The 23042-nt window shown below is 38.2% G+C and overlaps 1 pseudogene; it reads left to right on the forward strand.

The window, feature by feature from the left end:
* Positions 1-18880: 18880 nt before the first annotated feature.
* LOC149750488 (multifunctional methyltransferase subunit TRM112-like protein pseudogene) lies at positions 18881-22716 on the forward strand (annotated as a pseudogene).
* Positions 22717-23042: the final 326 nt, after the last annotated feature.

Below are 23042 nucleotides of genomic sequence, written 5' to 3' on the forward strand. Positions count from 1 at the left end.
TCAAATAAGGCAAAAAAGGAAAAGGAAATAATGGTACCACATGAGAAAGCTTTATTGGAAATAAGTTCAGGGACTAAGGGAGGAGAGTGAGGGAGGGGCCAAACCACATATTGAAAAGGAAGAGAAGGCTTCCTGTAAGAAGTAACATCAAAATTGAAACGTGAAGGACAAGTTGGAGTTAGAAAGGTGAAGAACAAGTGTGGAGGGAGATGGAGTATCCCCCTTTGGGGGACTGAAGAAAGTGTTTGCAATACAGGCAAATAACATGGACACAGGCTCAAAAGCAAACAAGAGCAAGCCTAAGTGCATAAACACATAGCTTAATATCCCTAACCATAACTCCCAGGCATGAGATATTGGTGAGACGAGTCCCAGATCCATTCCTCATCTCCCACCCCACCCTCATGGATGTCATCTCTCTCTTTCTTGGCCATTATGCACAACTGTTCGTTTTCTCCCCTCACAGTAACCTCTGCCAACTTTTAATTGCACTCACAAATGGAGAAATTGAAAAACCTGTCTTATTCCTGGGTTGATATGGAGTGATAAGTTGGGAAGCGTCTGCCTGGGCATGTTTTCCTTTGTATGTTGGAACAGAAAAGAATATGCATAGATGAGCAGTGCAAGCAAATTGCAAACCCAGCAGTGACTATAAAAGCATGGTCTGTCTTGTGTCTCTACCCCAGGCAAGTCCTTCAATTCATTCCTTCAGACATCACTCAGAAATTGCCAGTGTGGTTTCCCACTGTCAGACTGTACTGCAGCCCTGTACATCTCTTCACTACAAAGTGGGAGATGAGACAGAGACAAAGAGAGAAATGGTTTTACTGTGCTGGGGAAGTTAAGCACACACTGGGTTAGAATTTCATTTCTACTGAATTAAAAGCTCTGGCTCAGCATGGTGGCGCAGTGATGTTCCTTTAACACAAAGTAAATAAAACACGAAGGTTTTCCCGTTTGCTTTGGAAGACATTCATGCACACATGCTCTGCCTCTCTCCTGTCTAGGAATATTAGCCCCTCTCTTATTGCCTGTACTACCCTAAAGCTGCAAGGGTTGACCTTATCCTCAAATAAAGTCATAAAATGGTTGAATTCCTTGGGGACCAGCCCCTGAAACCTCCACAAATCCACAGTTTCATCAAGTCCCAATACCTGGGGAGAACAGACAACACCCCCAGCTTATGGCAACTTGGATTCGGTGACTGCTGGGGTAACATCTGCTAAGTGGGAATAAAGATATACCTTAGAATAGTATGATTCCTGGCTGGCTGGCATTCTCCTGTTGGCCCTTCACAACTTCTGGAGCTTCTACACAGGTAAAAGTTTGTCATGACTGTGTGATAACTTGCCCGGCACATTGCAGCTTCTCATCGTGCCCAATGTTTGCTGCAGTCCCAGAACAGTTACTATACCCCTTCTCAAGCTCATCCTCTAACTAGCAAAGGGATTTTGAAAGGCACTATAGGGTACAAGGGATTTCTAGTTTGTTTTTTAACCTAAGCTATGTTTTAAAGGTATGTGTTACCAGTATTTTATGTGAGTTATGCCTCAAAAACCCAAAATTCAACAACTTCCACTAAAATGTATTAATATATCACTCTGTGTCTAACCTAGCCACCTAAGACTCACCTCCTTTTGGAAACTTTTCCTGCCCTCCACAGTTTCTCCAGATATGCAGGGGTTTTACTGCACTCAAGAGAGTCTTCTGTTACAGTGCTATGACCCTTTCTTGCATTAATTTGTTTACATGTCTAACTTTCCTACTACACTCTAAGCTACCTGTGGCAGGTTGCATTTTCTAAGATGGCCACAGAAAATATCTTCCATCATACATGTTCTTGTACAATGTGATCTCGACACACCTTTCATCAAGAGATGGGATTTATGTTCACTTCCCCAGAATCTGTCTGGGCTGTGATTTTCTTGTAACCAATAGAATGCAGTAGGAGTGATACAACCTGACTTCTAAGAAAAGGTCAGAAAAGGCAACACAACTTTTGCTTATAGTTAGGACATTCTCCTTTGGAGTCATATTAGAAACCCAATACATGAAAAGGCCACATGAACACTGGCCAATAGCCCTAGCTGAGGTCTCAGACAACCAACAGAATCTACTACCAGACATGTGATGCTAGATACAACTTCAGATGATTTCAGCCCTCAGCCATCTGGTCACCCTCAGCCTGGAGTTTGTCAGCTGAGACCACAGGCATTGTGGAGTAGAGTCAAGTCATCCCCACCATGCCCTCTGAATTCCTGATTCATGGAAACTGTGAGAAAAATAGAGAAAATCACAAAGCTTTGGAGTGGCTTATTATGAAGCAATGGTTTACTGGAATACTGCTAAGGATAGGAATAATACCATGCATGATTATATTCTCAAGGTAAGTTTTCAATATATATTGATTGTATCAATGAATGCATATAGGTGTTTTAAAGAGTATGTTCAGTCATGAACTAAGATGTGAGATGTGCCAAGAGTGCACCCCCCACCGCAGAATATCTCCTAAGACTGAGCCCAGGGAAAATGGGAGTAAAAGCTAAAATACTATCAGAATTTATAAAGTAAATCTACCTTTTTCCAGTCACAAATTGGCCTTGCTTTAGGATGATATGGATTTGCAAGCTGGATAAGAATGTTAATTGTTGATACCTAATAATTCATGGATTCCTTACTTTGCAGCTTATTTTATGATTTCTTTAATTTGGGTTGGAATTGCAAAGGAACAGAGTAAAGATTAGGTATGGTACATTTCCCATCTCTCTTGGATAGTTTCCCAGAGGTTCAGACTGAAATGGCTCGAGGCCTTTTCCTATGAAAAAAATTTGAAACAGATGGTTAAATGTTTGGTATCTCTGATTAAACAACAAAAATATACGTTTTCTTTTTAAAAGAAAGAGAGAGAGAGAGAAAAGAAGAGATGAAGACAGATATCAAGGAAGTGAGTAAGAAAGAAATACAGTTAATTATATCAATTTCTGAGTACATCCCTGTGAAGTGATGGAGATTCAGGACAAAGGGGAAAAAAGGAAACGAAAAAAAACCAACAACCACAATCATTTTTAGGACTAGAGTTTTGTTTTTGTTTTTATTTTTTCCATTATTCCCCCCTGGGCTAATTAGACACTGGAGTATATCTTGTGGCAATACACCAGCAGACACTTTTGTACTTGGGATTCTGATTTGGACCACTGCTTCTACGTAAACCTTTGTAATGGGGCCTGCCAACTCTGTGATGCTGGGAAATTATCCCTCTAGGTAGAATAAATGTTGTTTAATTTGCTGCATGGAGGTTTCTTTAAATAAATCATACATTCATGGAGGCAGAGGAAATTAACAAGAAACTTTGCCTAGAAGGCTAGACATATTGTACAAGACTTCAAATAGCCTGGAGTGCACTTTTCAATTCAGAAGATATATATATTACTGGATGTGCAAAGGCAACACTATATATATATATATATATATATATATATATATATATATATACACACACACACACACAGAGTGGTAGCTATTTACAGATATTTGTGTACATATATGTATGAATACAAATTTGATCTTTATGCTTATATACACTTTTTCCTTCTCTAGAATGAAAAACCAAAACACAAGTCTGTCTTTCAGTGAAATCTCATTTCACTCATAACTCTGAATCATGTTTATTCATTTAAACAATCATCTGAGTGACTGATGGGAATTGTGCTTGATGCTAGGAGAGCAAGAAAAATAAAACATGATTCCTGTTCTCAAGCAACTCAATTCAATTTGGAAAATGGAGAAAACTCAAGCTGTCCTCAAGACAAACTTTACCTGTGCAATACATCCAGTGGTCTCAGAATTGTACTCAACTCACAAAGTATCTGTTTAGCACTTATTATGTGCCAGTCCCTGTGCTTACTGTTTCAGTTATAAAAAGAAGTAAGGCACTGTCCATCCAAGAGACTGTAATATAAAAGAGGGAGAGAGAAATGCAGACCAATAATTATAATCCAGTGAGAAATGTGCAAGAATAGAAGTGTATATAAAGCGGGGAAACAGCGTGCAAGAGAGAGTGATTAACTTAGACTGGAGTGTGAAAGAGCAAAAGGGAAGGATTAAAGGCATAGAAAAGTCTCACAGGGACAGTAACATTAAAGCTGGGTTTTGAAGAATAAATAGGAGTTCCAAAGAGAAGCCATTGATGAAACATTCCTTGTTGAGATAACAAGATATGAATGACATGGTGATATAAAATAGCATGGTTGATTTTGGGAACTCCAAATAGTGTACTGTTGTTGGAGTGAAGACAATGTGTGACTAGGGCAAAAGGTGAAAAGAAAAGATGAGAAAAAAATGGAGAAAGTGTAGAAAAGTCTGGAGAAGTAGGCAGAAATGAAGTCATGTTACTCTTCTGGTTGTAAATAGCTGGATGGTTTAAACAGTAGATGAAGAGTATTGATGGTGATCACCATGAACATTCACTCTTGATTGCCTTCCAGTAGTGGGGAGCTGGACCACATTCAACGTGGCAGCTCCAGAGGCAAACCAAGTTAGCAAAGAATAGGAAAACCAAGCAACTCTAGAAGAGTTGGACAAATCTACAGTGTTTATCCTGAAGAAATGATTTAGTTTAACAGTAAAAGCTGTCTTCAAATATTTCTACAATAGCAGTTAGATTTATTTCATGAAACTTTTTAGAGGGCTGGGCTAGGGATAATGAGTGGGATGTTACAAGAAATACATTTTGACCCCATATAAGGCAGAACTTTCTAACATTCAGAGCTGTTCAGAAATTAGCTGGGCTATGTTGAGAGCTGGTAAGCTCCCCGTAGCTGAAGTGTGCAAGCAGAGGTGCATCACACTTGTCAGGGACGCTGTTGAGGGAATTACAATGAGGGTTGGGTGGATATAGGTGACCTTCTCCAAGTCAAAGATTCTATTAGGATCAGAAATGCAAATATATTAAAGGGCCAGGTAAGGTAACATCAATAAATAAAGTATCCCCATGAGAAAATAGGGATTGGCGGGGTTATGGCTAACTATACACACAGTTTGTAATAATGTTCACATTTCTTTTTTTTAAAAATTAAATGAGGGCTTCCCTGGTGGCGCAGTGGTTGAGAGTCCGCCTGCCGATGCAGGGGACACGGGTTCATGCCCCGGTCCAGGAAGATCCCATATGCCGCGGAGCGGCTGGGCCCGTGAGCCATGGCCGCTGAGCCTGCGCGTCCGGAGCCTGTGCTCCACAACGGGAGAGGCCACAACAGTGAGAGGCCCGCGTACCGCAAAAAAAAAAAATATTAAATGACATATGGGTTAAACAAAACCTGTCTGTGGACCTAATTTGGCCTGCTGACCTCCTTTCTGTGCCTTCCTTATTTGTCCTGAGATCTGGATTCTGCTCTAAACTCTACCACTCAATTGCTACATATAATGTCTGATCTTAGGCCATTTATAGATCTCAGTTTCTTCATCTGTTCTATGAGAAGCATAGATGACCACTGAGTCCTGCTTCAGGTCTAATTTATCTCCTAACTCAGGTAAAAGCAGAAAGTCAGAAGGATGGAACAAAGCTAAGTAGACAGGAAGCATTATTCTTGTTGTGCCTTTATTACTTAAAATAGTACTGTTTGCTTACAGAACTCTGTACCGGGATGAATAGAGATGAGTTCCTTGAGAGTAAGGACTATGTGTTAATCACCTTTCTCTTGTGTTTTTTTTTTGGTTTTTTTTTGTGTGTGTGCGGTACGCGGGCATCTCGCTGTTGTGGCCTCTCCCGTTGCAGAGCACAGGCTCCGGACGCACATGCTCAGCAGCCATGGCTCACGGGCCCAGCCGCTCCGTGGCATGTGGGATCTTCCCGGACCAGGGCACGAACCTGTGTCCCCTGCATCGGCAGGCGGACTCTCAACCACTGTGCCACCAGGGAAGCCCTTTTCTCTGTTTTTAATATTAAAAATATACAGAAAAACATGGAGAGAAATCAACCTGTGCACCCAACAAGAGAATTAATACATTTTATGTGTGCATTGATATATCATTTTTATAATAAAATATTACAGATGTGACTAAATCTGCTTTGTATGACTCTGCAGTCTCATTCACTCCCTTTCTCTGCCCTCCGTGTATTTATACTTGGACCATATGAGTAAGTACCATAAACAATTTATAGAATTTTTATGTCCTAAAAGCTGGCTTAAATGGTATCATATTCTACATACCTATATGTACTACATAATGCTTCTTTCACTCAATGGTGCAATCTTAGACTCATCCACATTGATACATATAAATGTAATTCATTAATTTTAATTGCTAAATGGCATTACATCCTATTACAATACCACAATTATCTGCTTATTTAAAAAAATGCATTAAATATCATTACACACATTTTTCTTTATATGCAAGTTTACCTGGAAGTGAAATTGCTGGGTCATCAGGTACTTATAGGTCTGTTTTACTAAATATTTCCATCTTGCTCCAACGTTTGTGTGCCAGTTTACACTCTATTCTGCAGGATATATGAATTCTTATCTTGTCAAATCTCGTCACCATTTGGTATTCTCAGACATAAATTTTGCCAATCTGATGGGTGAGAAACATCATTAAAATTTTAAATTAACATTTTTCTGATTAATGAAGTTGGGCATATTTTCATCTTTATTGGCAATTCCAGCAACTCTTCTATGAATAACCTGTTCATATCTTTGCTTGCTGTTCAACAGAATTATTTTTCTTTTGCGGGGAGAGGGGCACAATTCTACATAGTGGTTAGCAGCAGACACTCTGAACTGCTTTAGTTTTGATTCCAAATGTGTCATTAACAGTTGCTTGTACTTGGATATGTTACTTAAATTCTCTATGGCTCAGTTTCTTCATCTGTAAGATAAAGATAAAAATAGTATCTCATAGGATTATTGTAGTGGTTAAGGGAGTTAATACATACTAACAACTTAGAACAGATCCTGCCATAGAGTAAATACTTAATAAATGTTAGCTATTATCATTATCTTATTGTTAGTGAAGTGTTCTTTACATATTTTGGAGAGATTCTTTGTTATGTATATTGCAAAAAATCTTTGTGGTTTGTTAACTGTGGTCATGCAGACATTTTAAATTTTAATGTAAATGAATCAATTTTCTTTACAACTTGTGCTTTTTTTCCATGTATCTAAACATATTCTTCTTCACAGGATCATAAAATTGTCCTTTTTAATTTTAAAACTATTTTTTAACAAATCTAAGCCTTTAATCTACCTGGAATTTATTTTTTTTATATAGAGGTAATGATCTAATTCTCTTTCTTGCTATACAGATAGCCAATTATTCCAATAAGTTTCAACTTTTGAGGCCAACTCTCTCATAAACCAAATATACATATAAGCCAGAGTCTATTTCTAAGCTATCGAGTTTGTCTAATTAATCTATTTTTAACCCTACAAAATGCCATACTGTTTTAATCACTATAGATTTAAAATAATTCTTGATATCTACAAGAGCAAATTCTCCGAGTTCTTCTCATAGCTGCCCTGCCTATTTCTGAACATCTGCTCATACACAGGAATTTTAAATAAGTTCACCAAATTTCATGAAAAAAATCTATTGCAATTTTTATTAGAATTACAGTAACTTTGTAGGTCAATTTAGGTAATAATTTATAGTACATGTCCCTGATATTGAGCTTGTATATGCATTAACAAAATGTTTTTATCTTGTTTGATTCTATAATTTTCTTCCATAAAAGTATTAAATACTATTTTCTATATTTTTTCCTTGGGTACCATGTAAATTTGAATGGAATTGTGAATGGAATTTTTAATAACATTTTCTATTTTCCAATAACTGTTAAATAAAATCTTACATTTTAATCATTTTTGTACGTTGATCCTATTTCCAACAAACTTCCTGAACTTTTTTCATCTAAGTGGTTTGTCTGTGGACTCTTTTCTATTTTGTATGCAATCATCTGCAAATAACAACTGTGCCTCTTTCTTTCCAATAAGTATAACCTGCAATTCTTTTTGCTGTGCTTTTGAATTGCCTAGAGCTTCCAGTAATTGCTATATAGAAGTGGTTTTAGTGAATAGCTTCTTGTCTTGAATTTAATGGGAATGTTTCTAAAATCTGAAAATCTAAAATACAGCAATTGCTATGGGTTTGGGGTAGATGTGCTTTATCAGGTTAAGGAAGTTTGTTTCTATTGTTAATGTACTATTTTTTTCACCTTAATTTATGGACAGGTACTGATTTTTATAGAATATTTTTCTAGATCCACTGAGATGCCCACCTTTTCTCCCTTTTTTCTGTTACTGAGTTGAATTATATAAATAGATTTTCTGTTTATTTACCTGTTTTACTTATTTTTTAATGTTGATGCATCTTCTCATTATTGGGATGAACCCTGTTTTATCATGATGTACTCTAAGTACAAGTCTGGGTTTGCTAACATGTTATCACAATTTGTTCATCTGCATGGTAGTGAAACTGAACAATTAATAGCATTTCTTATATTTTCTGTGCCTAATTTTGATATCACATATAGGTAGTTTGCCCTTTTTTTTAATTCACTAAAACAGATTGTATAAGATAGGGACTATGACTTACAGTTTTTGGTAAAATTTCTCCATAAAATTGTGTGGGCTTGATGTATTTTATAGGAAGAATTTTTTACTGATTCAATTACTTTTTTACCATAGATTATTATTTTTCCAACAAATTTTTGGGAAAGTCCACTTGTATTTATTTTAATATACTAATAAGATAAAATGTCTTCTATGATATCAATTATTAGAAATTTCTGAGAACTTTTGTAATCTCATGTATGATCAACTTTCTAAAATAATACATGTATGCTTAAAAATCATATGTGCTCCCTATGCCTTGGACATAAGAATAAAGCTATATTATGTTGTGTTATGTGTGTTACATTACATTATATTGCATATGTATGTGAGAGAGAACAACTTTGTTAAAATCTTCTGCATTGTTACAAATATTGAGTCCTTGATCTATCAGTTTCTAAAATACATGTTAAAATATTTACACAAGTATTATAGATTTCTAGATTTCTTCTTGTAATATTATCAGCATTTATTTTATAGATTTATATATATATGTATAAATCTATGATAGTAGTAGTTTCAGTTATATTATCAGTGTGTTTTATCAGATGCAGCTTGGGTTCTCTGGGAGGCAGACACTCAGCAATTAGCATGCAAGATGTTTATTAGGGAGGGCTCTTGCAATCAAATCCTGTAGAAGGGCAGGGAAGGAAATGGCATTAAACAGAAGGAGATGAGCTGTGATGCAGTCTCAATAAAGATCTAAGATGACCCCATGAAGAGTTACGGAGCTATGGTAGTCTTTTGGAGTTGCCTCCAGTTAAAACAAGGGTGCTGGGTCTTTATTCCTTCTGTCTGACCAGTCATTGGATTCAGGCTTCCCTGGAAAGAAGTGTGCTTTGGGGTGAAGCAGGTTTTTCCATAGATGTAATCCCCCAGTAGAAGTTTATAGCTGAGGGCCATCTTCCAACAGGACTCCCAGAAGTAAGGAGGAGTAAGTCCTTCATTACTAAGAGAGATCTGGACAGAACATTATATATTCCCCACAGTCCATAACCTTACACTGCTCAGATCCACTTTTTTTTGTATAGATTTTTGGGACTAACTCTTCTAGCATTCCAGTGGGCCTCTATCCCTGGGGAAAACTTAGAAAAAAAAAATAGTGGAATAAACTACAGTCCCCACCATTGGAGCTGATCCCAGGGCCATAACCAATCCTCATTATCTCCTTTCTCCACCGTCTATTATAAATTCCCCTCATCCTCAGCTAGCACCTCTGGTGGTCTGGAGATTTACCTGGTGTTGTGAACTAGACTTTCATTCCTGTGGGGTGGAATTCCTTTCCTGGTGACCATGACCTTCTCAGGCCAGAATTATTGCACTTGTCCATTTGCTGTGAAAATTTGGTATTGGAGGACTAAAAGGTATCCAAACCTATCACCTGATTGCTAAATACAGTCCTCCTTCTCCCAAAAGGTAACAGCATCCTTATCTACTCTTGCCAAGATGGCAATTCATTTCCTTAAAGGCTGGTACCTTGGCATGAGCTGTCCAAAGTGCATAGGCAGCAGCCAAAGCTAGAACACTTTCAAAGCTGGCAGGTTTTCATGTCATTTTACCAGACTAGCCTTTCCACCTGTTGTTCCCGGGTGTGGAATATGCTGCCCCTAGCACCCAAAAAAGCATGCCAGGAATTTCACTTCCTTCTTCATGCTGAGAAATACAAGTTTCAACAATTTATTCTTTATTGGGGGGTGGGGGGATGATTCTTAGAATGTCATAAACAACAGACACCTAAAATTTTACTGAAGTTGCAGGCCCTGAATGTTCATAGGGGTTATCTCCAACTTTCTGGAACACCTGCTTCTTAACAAAGCCCCCAACTAGTATCTGCTTTGAGCCCATATGTTTCCATTAGCATGACATCATCAATATCATGAACAAATGTGATATTCTGTGTGAATAGCCAGATAATCTACATCTCTTCAAACTATATTTTGACAGGGGGCAGAAGTGTTAACACAGCCTTGGAGCAAACCTGTAATGTATTCTGTTGTCATTTTTAAGTAAATGAAAACTCTATCTTTTCTTCTTTTCCTAAGGATAGAAAAGAATGTGTTTGCCAGATCACTGGCTGCGTACAGTATATCTGATGCCATGTTAATCTGTTCTAGTAAAGATACTACATCTGCTCTTGGACATAATGCCTGGCTGTGTTTGCAGTAATCCACTATCATGCTTCAGGATACGTCTTGTTTTTGTAGTGTGCGATTGCTGAATAAAATGGTGACTGCCGGGAATCATCCCTGCATTCTTTAATGGATTTTAAAGGTGGTACTAATTTCAGCCATTCGTATTGGGCTATGTTTTATTTTCTAATTTACTATCTTTAAATAGGGATGGCAGATGAGGTAGTTTCATTGGCTTCCACTTGGCTTTTTTCACTAGAAATCTCTTATCCTACGGACCAAGGACCCAACGTAGAGGTTGTGCTGACTCCCAAGTGTATCTATTACAACTATAAATTGGGGTTTGGGGAAATGAGCACTAGCTAGGTTCCCAGACACAGCGGACCCACTGTGAGCTTACCTTGGCTATCATATGTTTCCACTCTAACAGAGGGGCCATAATAACGCTTTGGCATCAATATTAACTTGAACCCTGAATCCAACAATCCTCAAAATGCTTGAATATTCTTCTTTCCCTAGTTACCCAATAAATGGCAGCAGGTCCCCTTGGGAAAGGTCTGAGAAAGCCATTGCCATGTATATTTGTCATGATATTGCAGGGGCCTTCCTCTGAACCAGTCTCTTCTTTAGTCAGTGGGTCTGTGTCTGAAAACTGGATATTGGAATGAGGATTATAATTTTTATTAGAATGATTGCTCTCAGTCTTATGATTATCACCCTCAATTTTTTTTTTTACTTTACAGATAGAATCATACTCATGTTGGTGCCCATATATTTTGCCCCTAGGGATGCCACACTCTTTTAACGATGTCTGTAACTCTAAACATCAGGCTCCCTGGCTGTTCTTCCAGCCATGCCACTTATTGTAATAATTGTAGAAAATTATTTCTACAATTAAGTAGAAATAGTAGAGTAGAAAATTTTGCCACCTGGCCTCTATTGTTTGCAGTCAGAGGGTTTGAGGGACCCCCTTTGCTATGTGTTAATGAGCCTACTTCTGTAGTGGTTTTTCCTACCATCAGCCCTGAGTTATAGCAGAGAACTATGACTGAACTTCCTACTGATGCTAGTGCTTTTCTCACTAGTATGTTCCTTATTGCTCTGGTAAATGATGTATCCTCTCAGCCCTCTTATGAGGTATGGTCGTCTAATAGGTTTTCTGGTCTTACATGGTACATCCACTGTAACTCATCCACTTTTCTGAGCCTTTTAATTTCCTTTTTCCACTGCCTTGTGTGACCGTTCTGGCTTTTATTCTTTACTTAATGTAGAACATCACGTTTCCCATGTTCCTAGGTGCTTGTTCACAGTGCTTCCTGAGGTCCTGGCCAGAGTGTTAATGCCTTAATGCTTGCATTTCTATAACATGCTCCCATTTTGATAAAGTCTCTTTCATCCACATTTATGTTCCTTTTTCTTAGTCTAACAGCCTCAGAATGCAGTCCCAAGTATACCTTTCCAGCTCCTACTGGCATTCTAGTAGGTCCTAAAGTTCCATGGGGGGTTAGTCCCTTTCTCCTCCCTAGTGGACTCAGGTATCCTTAGTATGGCTGGGTTATGTTTTGACTTAATCCTGGTTATTGGCCTACTGACCCGAAGAATGATGGGGACAGAACCTGGGGGCAGAGTAGAGGCTATGTATGTTTTCTCTACATCATCTTTAAGCAAGAGGGAGTGCTAGATCTTTATAGGGAAGGGCCACTTCTGAAGGGTCCCCAAGTTCAGATGTGTCTGGGAATTCAAGACTTTCAGAGACATCAACCTGGATGCCCCCATGTCATATGTCCCAACAAAAGCCTTGACCTTGGCATAGCAGACATACCTGGGTTAGAAGTTAAACCTTCTTTAGAGCTTGGCTACACCTACAGTTTAAGCCCTGGACCTGGTCCTGAAATTTCTCTGCCATCCCTCTGCAGGACAGGAGAGTCTCCTTGTATACTAACAAGGAGGCCCTCTAGCTTTCACTCTTTTCACTCTTGCTATTAATTGCTAATTAATCACTCAGCTTTTAGGTATCTTTATCCAGAGCAGTCAATGGAGCATAGCAGTAGCCACCAAATTCTTCTCTCCTCATAGTTATGATTTCCCCCATATTATTTCCAAACACCATACATCCCACCAACTAATGCATCTAAATTTATTAGTTCTTTTTTAGTATTTGCCTGGTATATCTTTTCCTGACTTTTAAGGTTTCTTATGTATTTTAGGGATTCCTGCATATAGCAAGAATTTTTATTTCCAATTTCCAATCTGTCTTTTAATAGATGAATATAATTCATTCAGATTTATAAAAATTTCTGATCTATGTGTGTATACCTGTGTATATCCTTTTATTTGACATTCTCTATTTACTAGGCTTTTTCTTATTGAATTGGCTGCATTTTCCTTATTTTCTCTGTTTCCTCCTCTACTGATTTCAAGGTTAAACATTCCACTTCCTCTTTTCTTTTTTGAAGGGGGGGGATCTTTACCTTTATAGTTTTAATGCACAAAGTTACCCAACTATAAGACTAATCAATATCTCTAGATGCTACTGAACACATGAGGAATGTAGAGTGTTTTAACTCTGAACCACCCCCTCCCAATATCATCCATGACTGTTGTATCACAGTTTGGTTCTACTTGGTTTTGATACCATCCCCTCCATTAGGTGCATATTTGGTTCATTTATCCCCACAGCAAATTTAATTCTACTATTCTGGCTTTGAGTTTCCTTTTCATTTCTAGGACTTGGTGAATTATTTCCCCTTTGTACTTTCAATTTCAGCTATGTACTTTTAAGGAAGATTTGTGTTCTGTCTTATTCAGCATTTCTATGTGTTTGGAGCCAGATAAGAAGTTTCCCATTTCTGCTTAGCTCACTATATTAACTAGGAGTTTCTTTTTATTAATCTTAACTGCTTTTCAATCCTTGAAAGTTATCTTGCATGTAGCAGATCATCAAAGTTATTCATTCAATAGTTATTTATCGAGCACCTACTGAGAACTGATGCTAAACCATGGAGTTAAGAAAACTTGTTCCAGTATGTCTGGAAAATGTTTACTCTGTGACTGAAAAGGTAAGGAGAGGGTATGCCTTTCACAGGGGCTTCTTGTAATCCTCTCTTTTAGTTAAACATTCCTGGGGACAAAAGCTCTCCTAAAAGGAGGTAAACTGACAATCTAAGAATTTCCACTCTGTTAGAAATGACGGCAGAGTTTTGATTCTCTGAAGTAACAGGCCTCAGGGAAAGTGTGTGTAACTGAGATTCACCAAGAAATTGAAAACTCATTTCAGCCAAGAAATCCCACCTCACTTTTTATCCACCCTTCCCCCTCCCTCCTCTCTAATGCACCAAGCCTTTCCACAGGGTTCTCTCTCTCTGGGAGAACTCCAGGGAACAGAGCAATGGTTAGAAGTGGCAGTGGTGAGAAGCTCAGGGCTCTGGATGGCCCACGTGAAGCCCAATGAGCAGCACAGTCTTTGAAAAGGCTCATCCTCTATGGCTTTGGTGCAGCCACTGTCCTCCTCAGGGATCTGTACGTGATCTGGTACAAAGTCAGCGCAGGCATTGTTTTACTTTCGTTGTATTTTTCTCATTGTTCACAGTGTTTGTTTGTCTCTCTCTCCTAGAGGCCTTCGCCCACTGAGTAAGAACATGCAGGAAATCAATGTGTCTTGAGTAGTATACTAAGCCTCTGGGAGGTGCAGGAAAGCAATAGAAAAACAAGGAACGTCAGTCTCCCAAGTTTTCCACTCCTTCCTCCAGAAACACCTGACCTTAGACTCCTGGCTCTGGCTCTCTGGTTCTCTGGAGCATCCCGTCAGGCCCCAGGTGGTAAACATCACCCGGTTCTAGAGTCCTGATCCGTCTGAGCAGGTTTTTGGAAACAGCCTCTGAGAGCTTGTTTTCTGTCAACCCTCTGACACTTCTGTCTCCTTCCCAGAGATCCAGTAATTGGGGCCTCCTGGGTCCTGAGCTACAGACACTTCCCCAGTTTACAAAGATTTTCTTTTATAAAACACAGGTTTGTAACTGAAATGGTTCTTTCCCATACCCAAGCTTGTGTAAAAACTCATCTAATTTTCCTTCTGGTCTTTGGTTCAAAAACAAAAGCCTTTATTTTTAAGTGTCCTTGGCTCAGGTGGCCTAAAGAGCTCTAGGTTTATTTACCAAGTGAATTATTCCCTTGTGCCACCTTTTTTTTAAAAAAGATTATGCATTTAAGAATATGAAATGAAGTGTCATTGTAACTCTCCTTCCACTCTTCAATTTTTTTTCATATTGTGATTGATGATATAATAACAATGGGATAATATTAGCTAAATATTGACTATATGTATACCCATCACTTTCAAGATGCTTCACATGTGTTGTCTTCATTCAACTTCACAACAACCCTATGAAATCACTACTATCAACCTCATCTCTGTAAAGATATGGAAAATTAGGCTTAGAGAGGTGTTATCTTACATGTCATACAGCTACTAGATAGTAAAACTGCAATTTGAAACCCATAACCTGGTTTTGTAGCCACCATATTGTGCTACCTTCTGAATATCCAACAAATGTTTCTTTAGGCCAGACTCAATACAAGAATTACCATAATTAGTAAAACAACTTCATTGCTGGCAAGGAGTTTACACAAAAACAGATCATTGAGTCTTAGGAGAAGTTAACCACACAAAAGTTGTCAAAGTATTGCTGCGGGAGAGGCTAAATGAGCAAAGGAAAGGATCGTAACTGAATAGGGGTGTGTGTCAGCAAGATAGAGGCCTAGGGAACCCCACTGCTCACTCCTTCCACAAAATCAATAAAAACAATAAATAAATAGCTACAAACCAATGAAGATAGCTCTAGGGAAGCTCTGGACTAAAATGAAGAAGCAGCAGAAATCCTGTGGAGCTCAAAACCTGAGGATGGTCACATAGCAAAGCATAGGAAATATTTTACCTGTGTCACCCAATCCACCAGTCCAGAGCAGCTCAGTGCCAAGAAGAATCCTTGGAGGGATTTCACCCCTTGGGGAAAAGGAGAGCAGGAGAACTCCAGAAAGACTTACCCACCATAGATGTTTGCAGCCTTTGTTACCGAGGACCCCCACATTTGTCACCAGTGCTGAACCTAGTTGACAGAACTGCCTAAAGTTCCTACTGCTGCGTCTTCTCCTCAGGGATGAAGCTGTTCCAGTGATGAGACTTGCCCCCAGGGTCCCTAGTCTCTACTGCGCTCCACAGTCTAGTATCAGGATGCCACAGCATGCAGAGCTTCCGTTGCTCTGCACCCTGCCCTCAGGTCCCAAGTCACAGCTTTGACCCATCATTACTGGGGCTGCGCTGCTGCTGCTCTGTGCCCTGCCCTAAGCTGGGGCTTTGACCCACCATAACCAGGTCTGCACTACTTCTTCTCTATAGCCTGACCCCTGGGTCCCAACACACAGCTTTAATGAGCCATCACTGGGGCCATGCTGCTGTTGATCTGTGACTGCCCGGGGCTTTAAATCACAGCTTCGTCCCATCATCACTGGGCTGCTCTACAGCTGGGGCCAGAATTGGGACTTTGACCAATTATCCCCAGGGTGTGCTACTGCCCTCTGTCTCTAGTCCAAAGCCAGTATTGCACCCAGTCATCCCAAGGCTCATGCCAATCTGCTTCTCCACCCACTATCCCTAAGTCTGACTCACTGCAGTGAGCCCGAGACGCAGTCTCCAGCTCCACAGAAGATCTGCACAAGCCCTCACCTCATATGCTGGTGCCACCACCACAGCAACTGCACCTGCATCCCAAAACCCAAGAACAGTGGTAGTTTTATGTGCACCTGATCCCAGCCCTTGGCTCTACTGCTGCCCTGAGCACCAGTGTGCTAGATCTGGCACCAAGAGATTCCCTCAGCTAGAACTTCTTCCCCCAGGCAAAAATGGAGAATAGGAAAACCTCAGAAGCCTTTGTCTCCAAAGATCCCTATAGCTCTAGCTGCCACCACCACCCATGGGGCTGCTTCAGCCTTGCTATTGAAGAACTCTGTATTGTTCACCAACATTAACTTCAGTTGTTGAATCTTCAAATAGATTATGCTGTTTTGCCCTCCCAAGAACTAGAGACACTACACCCCACCCAGCCAAACTTGCAGCCACCTTCAGGTGAAAGTCTTTCCCCAGGGATGCCAGTCTGAAAAGGTGATGAGGTAACTGTCTCCTCAAATGTACAGACATTAATGCAAAGCTGTTAGAAACACAAAGCACAATAAAACATTACATCACCAAAGGAATACTTAGATTGTCAGTACCTGACCCCAAAGAAATGGAAATCTGTACATTACCTGAAAAACAATTAAAAATAATTATTTTAAGAAAGCTCAGTGAGATTCAAGAGAACACAGATAGATGACTCAATGAACCCAGGAAAACAATGCACCAACAGAACAAGAAATTCAACAAAAAGTATAAATCATAAAAAAGAACCAAACAGAAATTATGGTGCTGAAGAATATAATAAATAAAATTTAAAAATGCAGTACATAGCTGCTACATCATGTTCAATTGAGCAGAAAAAAAATTTGTGAACTGGAAGACAGATCTCTTGATATTATCTGGTCAGAGGAGAAAAAAGAAATAAGAGTTAAAAAAAAGTGAAGAAAGCCTACGTGAATTATGGGACACTGTCAACTGAAACACTATTCAGATTCTGGAAGTCTCAGAAAACAAAAATTTATTTAAAGAAATAATGGCTGAAAACTTCCCAAATCAGGGCAGAGATACGACAAACGTGAAGCTTAAAGACACCCAAACATATTCAATCCAAAGAGATTTTCATGGAGAGACATTATAATCTATCTATCTCTCAAAAGTCAAAGACAAACAGAAAATTTTGAAAGCAACAAGAGAAAAAAAGACTCATCACTTTCAAGGGAACCCTAATAAGGCTATAGGTAGATTCCTCAGCAGAAACCCTGCAGCCTGAGAAAGAATAGGATAATATAGTCAAAGTGCTCAAAGGGAAAAACTACCATCCAAGAACACTTTAACCAGCAAGGTTGTCCTTCAAGCAAAGAGATAAAGACTTTCTCAGACAAACAAAAGCTAGAGAAATTTATCACTACTATACCTGCCTAATAAGAAACACTAAAGGGAGTTCTTTAAGCTGAAATGTAAAGACACTAGTTAGTAACATGAAAACATATGAAAATACAAAGCACCCTGGTAAAGGTAAATATATGGTCAAATTCAAAATATTCTAATATTGCCATGGTGGTGGGTAAATCACTTAGAACTCTAGCATATAGTTTAAAGACAAATGTGTTAAATAAATATAGCTACAATATTTTGTTAATGGATACAAATATAAAAAGACGTAAATTGTGACAGCACCAACATAAAATGTCAAGGGGGCAAGTAAATGTGTGGAAGTTTTTTATGCAGTTGAAGTTGTTATCAGCTTAAAATTGACTGTTATAACTATAAGCTGTATTTTGAAAGCCTCATAGTAATCACAGCAAAAATCTATAATAGCTTCACAAATGATAAAGAGAAAAGAATTAAACCATAACCAAAAAATTATCAATTTGAAAAGAAAGACAGCAAGAGAGGAAGAAAGGAACAAGAAACTACAAAGCAATCAGAAAACAATTAACAAAATGAGGATAGTAAGTTCTCACCTGTCAATAATTACTCTAAATGCAAATGGTTTGAATTCTTCAACTAAAAGACAAAAAGTGGTTAAATGTATTAAGAAAACAAAATCTCAAACTCTTCCAAAACATTAAAGAAGAAGAAACAATTTCAAACTCATTTTATGAGGCTAACATTACCCTGGTACCAAGCCAGACAAGGATGCTAAAAGAAAATAAAATTGCAGGCCAATATCTCTGATAAACATAGATGCAAAATTCTTAACAATATACTATCAACTGAATTCAATGGCACATTAAAAGGATCATACACCATGATCAAGTGGAATTTATGCCTGAGAAATAGGGATGGTTCAAAATTTGCAAATCAAACCACCACCCTTCAACACTGAGGCAAGACCCTCCACCAGCAAAGAGATTATGACTTGCTGAAAGTTCTTATGATGTTTAGCATTTTTTAGCAATAAAATATTTTTTTAATTAAGGTATTCTTCAAAGACCACAGGTGCAGTTCAGTCAAGCAGAAAGACATCTGATGGCAGAAGGAATCTCTGTCCTGTTTAAAAAATAATTAAAACATGGATGGACCTAGAGACTCATACAGATTGAAGTAAGTCAGAAAGAGAAAAATGAATACCATATATTAATGCATGTATGTGGAATCTGGAAAAACTGGTATAGATGATCTTATTTACAAAGTAGGAATAGAGACACAGACGTAGAGAACAAACATATGGATACCAAGAGGGAAGAGGGGGGGATGAGTTGGGAGATTGGGATTGACATATATACACTATTGATACTATGTATAAAATAGATAACTAATGAAAACCTACTGTATAGCACAGGGAACTCTACTCAGTGCACTGTGGTGACCTAAATGAGAAAGGAATCCAAAAAATAGGGGATATATGTATACATATAGCTGATTCACTTTGCTGTACAGTATAAACTAAGACAATATTGTAAAGCAACTATACTCTAATTAAAAAATAGAGGTGCCAATTAATTATCTTCTATTGCCAATAAAACCAAGATCCCTTAGAAATAATAAAAAGAATCACTTGCCACTAAAAATACAAAAAAATTACAAATCAATAAATGTGATATAACACATCAACAGAATGAAGGATAAAAATCACATGACCATATTAATAGATACAGAAAAAAAGCATTTGACAAAATTCAACAGCCTTTCATGATTAAAAAAAAAAACTCTCAACAAATTAAGTATAGAAGGAATATATAATCTCAACATAATAAAACCCAAATATGAAAAGTCCACAACTAACATCATACTCAATGGTGAAAAGTTAAAAGATTTTTCTCTAAAATCAAGAGCAAGACAAAGAAGCACATTCTTGCTACTTCTATTCAACAAAGTCTGGAAGTCTTAGCCACAGCAGTTAGGCAAGAAAAAGAAATAAAAAATCATCTAAATCAAAAAGAAAAAAGTAAAATTGTTTGCAGGTGATGTGATCTTATATATAGAAAACCTTAAAGGTGCCACCAAAAACATGTCAGAACTAATAAATGAATTCAGTAAAGTTGCAGGGTACAAAATCAACATACAAAAATCAGTTGCATTTCTATACACTAGCGATGAAGTATCTGAAAGAGAAATTAAGAAAACCATCTCATTTACGATAGTATCAAAAATAAAATACATAGGAATAAATTAATCAGTGAGGTGAAAGAGCTGTACACTGAAACTATAAGACATTGATGAAAGAAATTGAAGAAAATACAAGCAAATGGAAAGATAGCCTGTGTTCTTAGATTGGAAGAATTAATATAGTGAAAATGTTAATACCATCCAAAGCAATCTGCAGATTCAGTGCAATCCCTAACAGGATCCCAATGTTAATATACACAGAAATAGAAAAATCTATCCTAAATTTTGTATGGAATCACAAAAGACCCAAATAGGCAAAGCAATCTTGAGAAAGAAAAACAAAGTGGAAGGACATCACAATTCCTGATTTCAAACTGTTATAAACCTATATTAATCAAAACAGTATGGTCCTGGCATAAAAGCAGACACATAGACCAATGGAACAGAATAGGCATCTCAGAAATAAAACCACACATGTGTGGTCAACTAACTTTTGACAAGAGTGCCAAGAGCCCACCATGGGGAAAGAATAGTCTGTTCAATCAATGGTGTTAGGAGGCGTTGAGTTGACATGAAGCTGCTCACCCACAGCCTGCTGAGTTTGCCTGTGCAGGGAATGGGGGCCTGTGGCTTCGCCCCGTGCCTCCAGACCACTGAAGTCTGCATTAACCCTGTGGAGTCCAACCCCGACTTTGTGGCGGGAATGATACCTAAAGTGGAATGGGTGGTGCTTCTGGAGGCTTCAGACACCTTGCATCTGTTCAAGGTGCCCAAAAAGCCAATTCAAGGACATGAACATAAGGAGAATTTTCTGAGAAATATGCACCATGTGCTGCTAGAGGTGGATGTGTTGGAGGGCACCCTGCAATGCCCAGAGTCTGGATTTCTATTCCCCATCAGCCGTGGGATCCCCAAAATGCTGCTGAGTGATGAGATAGCCTAGACTTAAAACAGTGCCAAGCACCAGTTTCTCATTCTGTGACCTTGTGTATCTTTGTTTACATATATCCTGTTTCTTAGTTCTGTTCTCTGTATCCCCAACCCTTGGCCCAGTGACACATGAAATACAAAGTGTTCTTGAGCTCGATATCATATACATATTTTTCTCATTAAAGGCTCAAAACCAAAAAAAAATTAAATAAAAATAAATGGTGTTAGGAAAACTCTATACTCACATGCAAAAGAGTGAAACTATACCCCCCCATCTTACACCACTCACAAAAATTAACGCAAAATGGATTAAAGACTTAAAGGTAAGACCTGAAACCATAAAACTCCTAGAAGAAAATGTATAGATATAGACATAAAATTCACCCATATAAAAGGAAATCCTATCATTTGTGATAACATGGATGAACCTGGAGTGCATTATGCTGTGTGAAATAAGCCAGACAGAAAAAGAAGAATACTGTATGGTATCACTTATACTTGAAATCTGAAAAAAAAATTCTGATTTTTTCACTGTATGAAGTGATGGATGTGCTAATTATCTTGCTCTTGGTAATTATTCTATAATACATGCATATGTTAAATCATCACATTGTACACTATAAATATATACAATTATATTAGTCAATTATTCCTCAATAAAATTAAAAACATAAACCAGTAGGGAGCATTCTAGGAACAAGAAGTAATTAAGGGTTGTGTGGCTGGAGATTTGGCTAAGGGGTAGATAGGAGCAACACTGTGAAGGGCCTCACATGCCATGTTGGTCCTCTGGGAGTCTTTGCTTATAATCAAGGTATAAAAGTCATCCTGGTTTGCATCTTATAGAAGAAAAGAACTATAGATTATTCAGGAGTGAGTGCAACAAAATTCTGATATGCTTCTGCTTTTCCTGAAATAGTTCTAATTTCTGTGAAAGAGAAATTCAAAGTCTCATCCTGAGACTGAGTAACACCCTTCTGGAGGCTGGAAGACTAGTGATGGCTCCTTGTCTTTCATGGCATATCAAATGATGCTAAGAGCAGAGTTCTTGACTGCAACCAAAATAGGACTTTTCATTCAACAAACTTTAAAAAAAAAATGTGTTTACAATGTGTCATGCTGTATGACAGTTGCTCAGGATACTTAGTCAAATAAAAATGACCATTCAAACAATTTAAATACTGGTAGAGGATGCAAATATATAAAAGAACAAGTAGACTATATTGTAACATGTTCAATGATTAGAAGTAAGCATAAATAGTATAGGAGCACAGAGGAGGGATATGGTAAATTTCTGGGGCAGAAGTTTGAAAATGGGTTCAAGTTCTGACTCTGTCACAAATTATTAGCTCTATGATTTTAGATAAGAAATGTAATTTCTTGGGGCTTCATTGCCCCTATCAAAACAATAAGAACATTAGATGATATCTGAGTAAGCTCTCAGTTTTAAAATTAAGTGATTAAAAATGCAATCATAGGGCTTCCCTGGTGGCAGAGTGGTTGAGAGTCCGCCTGCCGATGCAGGGGACACGGGTTCGTGCCCCAGTCCGGGAAGATCCCACATGCGGCAGAGCAGCTGGGCCCGTGAGCCATGGCCGCCGAGCCTGCATGTCCGGAGCCTGTGCTCCGCAATGGAGGAGGCCACAACAGTGAGAGGCCCGCGTACTGCAAAAAAAAAAGCAATCATAAAAATTGCAATCATTTTATGATTCCAATAACTTAAACATACTTGATTTATAAAATTCAGCACATAGAAATATAAGCTAAGCATCAATTTCTTCTCCTCAACCCCCACTACCTCTAAAAGTCAACTTCCTTTTGTGTATTTGGGGGAAATACTCTCAAAAGATATTTTGTAAGTTGTTAGTTTTGGTCTCAAAATTTAAGTTGCAGTGTCCTAGTCTAGCCCATAGAAATATAACGTAATGCTTTTAAGCATAAGCTTGGGAGACCAACTATGCTTGTAACCATGGGAAAATGACTTAACCTTTTGTGCTTCAATTTTTTTATCTGTGAAATGGGATAACAGTTGGTTATACTTTTTTAATGTTGTTAAGAGGAATAAATTAGTTAATACATGCAAGGGTTTAGAATAATAACTGTCACATGATAAACATTGAATAAATATGAATTATATCACCTATAATGAAG

Source organism: Delphinapterus leucas, chromosome 1, assembly GCF_059928025.1.
Source record: "Delphinapterus leucas isolate spDelLeu-1000000601 "Yukka" chromosome 1, BTC_Dleu_Yukka2, whole genome shotgun sequence".
Taxonomy (NCBI): Eukaryota; Metazoa; Chordata; class Mammalia; order Artiodactyla; family Monodontidae; genus Delphinapterus; species Delphinapterus leucas.